This window comes from Argopecten irradians, chromosome 11 (assembly GCF_041381155.1).
Source record: "Argopecten irradians isolate NY chromosome 11, Ai_NY, whole genome shotgun sequence".
Lineage (NCBI taxonomy): Eukaryota > Metazoa > Mollusca > Bivalvia > Pectinida > Pectinidae > Argopecten > Argopecten irradians.
The window spans coordinates 21,826,207-21,829,556 of record NC_091144.1 but is presented as its reverse complement, the minus strand read 5'-3'; the positions used below and the strand labels follow the sequence as shown (position 1 = coordinate 21,829,556).

The 3,350-nt window shown below is 34.7% G+C and overlaps 1 pseudogene; it reads right to left on the bottom strand.

Annotated features, from left to right (window-relative positions):
- Positions 1 to 126: 126 nt before the first annotated feature.
- On the bottom strand, positions 127 to 2,978 carry LOC138334478 (M-phase inducer phosphatase-like; annotated as a pseudogene).
- Between the last annotated feature and the right edge of the window lie 372 nt (positions 2,979 to 3,350).

The following is a 3,350-nucleotide window of genomic DNA, read 5'->3' as shown; positions in this document are numbered from 1 at the left end:
AGGCGCCGACAGTTGCTTTTCTTCTTGTCTCCAGCTGACCAAGACTTGGATTTCGACCGAAGTGACGTAGATCTTTACCGTGACAAGGATGAAGCATGGATTGTTTCTTATTGGCGAAACTTCAAACTAGCGCCGACAGTTTTGCTTTTCTTCTTTGTCTCCAGCAGACCAAGACTTGGATTTCGACCGGAAGTGACGTAGATCTTTACCGTGACCAGGATGAAGCATGGGCTTGTTTCTAATTGGCGAATTACAAACTAGGCGCCGACAGTTGCTTTTCTTCTTGTCTCCAGCAGACCAAGACTTGGATTTCGACCGGAAGTGACGTAGATCTTTACCGTGACCAGGATGAAGCATGGGCTTGTACTCCATAGGATAACAGAGGGTCTACAAAGATAAATATAGTGATGTTTATAAACAAAAGTAAATTGATTACCTGATTGAGGACCGTTTATCTTATTGCTATGAGTTTTTGTTGTGTATTTATTAATTTTAAGACCATCTCTCTTTTCCCATTAACGTGTCTGTTAATTTTATCATATTCAATTACAATTCCATGATTATTTACTTTTTTGTTTTAATGTTTAAACTCACCTTGTCAGTCTGATAGAAAGCCTTAAATCCGCCATCAAGGAGGTACATCTCGGGGTAGGTCAAGGCCGGGTAGTTAACCTCGTTCTGAGCACGGTCCTGGGTCCTCAAGAATCGCATCCTATAAAAAATAATGAATTCATTTAATGACAGTGATTACCAGTATGCGTGTAAGCTTATCCATATTTACAATTGTGTATAGTTAAAATAGTTTAATCTTTTTGATGCTTTCCACAATTCGAAGTGTTTAATCTAAGTACAATCAGTCGAACATTTTTTTTGTTTTTTTTTGTTTTTTTTTTGACAACTTACATTTTAGGACCTCGTTCTGATGAAAACTCGCAGTGGAAGATGAGGACAGTTCTCTTTTCCGGTGACGTCACAACTCTGTCTGTCGTGGAGTAGCTGCTGAACCTGGTCACGTGTGTACGTGTACATGTTCTCTCTGCATTCTTTGGAAATGGAAGAAAATAGTTTTTTTTTTCTTCTTAAATCAAAATTAGTATTGCGAAGTTAATTAATGTTTTCGTGGATAAATTTTGCCGAGCAAAAAATTTTTCTTGTGGATCCATTTTATTATATGTGATTTATTTTTTAATCTTGATAATTCGAAATTGCACTATCCTATGTTACCATGGTGACCGTTTGATTTCAGTGTAAACATGTTTTATTTTAAAAACAAAATACAAAAGGATCGGGTGAACATTATTTCAACTTAAACCGTTAAAAAGCTACATACCTGGATAGGACCTCCATCGTACTCATACGGGTATCGACAATCGATGATTCTGTAATCACTAATGACGTCATCGTAACTTCCGGTCAGGATATCTGCCACTTGTTGATATGTAAAATAAAAATAACATGAATAATTAAGACAAATAAGCAAAATTGAATGGTACCTTTGATGAAAGTATGGACTGTATGATTTGGTTCTGACAGATTGTAGATTTGTGGCAGATACTAGTTTATGACAACTGTACTGTGTTGTGAAAAAATCTCGGAAAATTTTTGTCTCGCCGATATTCTAGTTGATTTCGTTGATAAAGTATGTTTATAGCACGGTGTATTTTGGTGCAATCATATTCGTGTAATAAATCTCTTTAAACTTACTGAGCATTTATCGCTTTGTTATTTTCTAAATAGATTATGATAGATATGCCACTTACCGTATCAGCAGAAATAGATTTGAGGTCCTGGTGTTTGCCCCTGATGGTCGGCAGACAAAACGTGTGTGTACCGTCCCCAATCAAATCCTCCTCCTCTACAAACGGTTTACAGCATCCTTCACGTCACGTGATACTGGACTTTCCTGTAAAATATAAATGGTAATTAGCATCGCTATTGATAGAGGTTATCATTACAATGTCGGTTTGGTAATAAATTTTGGTAATTAATACATGTAATTTAGTAGAAAGTATCGTATCAAATCATTCTGCTGCACATTAATTGAATCGGTGTTATTTTTTCTATGACTCTCTTTCAAAGCAGAAGAGGACAGAAAAATATCCATGAAACATGTTTTTTTGTAGAACTAATAAGGATTATTTAACTTTGTACCTACCACAAATGACGATGATCCCCGGGACACGGGCTCGTCTCTCCTCTGTAACTTGGATGGAGTCGACAAACAATCCTCATCGTCATCACGTCGCCGTTTTCCTGAGAAGAGAGATCGTCTGAAGCAACTTCTGTCGTTTTCCTTCAGCTGTCTGAAAGTAAAAACAAACATAGAAACAACTATTAATTAAGATACCATTTGACGTAAAACATTTGGAATCTTGTATAAATATAATAGTTCATTTTCTGTCCATGTAACGTCCGTATCTATAATGTATACCAGCTGTTATTGACATGCTTATATGTAGTTGTTTTTTCCTTTGTTTTCGTTTGTACTTATATATTTATCGTGTATATGTATAAAAACTATTACGTATATTCCGAGTTACCTACCTCTGACGGGGAAGCAAACACGTTACTGAAATCCAGTCTTGTAGAAACCTTGTAGTGTACTGGACTCTCAAACTGAAACATAAACACAGGCTCATTATATAAATTAGATCAAGACACTATACATGTATGTAACAATAACAATGACAATCAATAATGTTGGTATTATTTCATTCTTTTGAGAAAAAAAATCGTATGTATAATTTATTGTAGTTTAATAAAAGATATGTTGTTTTTCTTTTGGGGTTTTCCTTTTTTCCCCTCCTATATTTTTGCATATTAAACACTCACCCCGTCATCCATCCCTAGTCCAGAATCCTCATCATCAAACAGTTTGACTGATATTCTTCTTCACTTCAGGGGTCATCAGGGTTTTGACCTCATCCTCCATCAAAGTCAAGGCTACGGCGTGGGGTGAAGGTCAAAGGTGATTCCATGACCTGAAAGTAATAAATAAAATTATTTACTGATAAAATTCCGTCTGGTCTATTGTAAAAATAGTGCAAAAGATATAAAAGATATTCACTCAAACAAAATTTGCAATTTATCTTTCAATACATTGCACGTGTGAATTTGATTTTAAATGAATTATACATCATATGTACTATCATCAGTCACCATAATTAATTAGATAAGTATGTGGCCTTTGCTTTAAGACTAGCTGTAAGTTTTTGTTTGTTTAAAACTGGAAATCAAATATAACATTGAATATATAAATAATAATAATATATTTAATTAACGTCAAACACATTTTACACAACATATACAATTTGAAATATTCTTCAATAGTAAAAATGGCTTTCGAGACA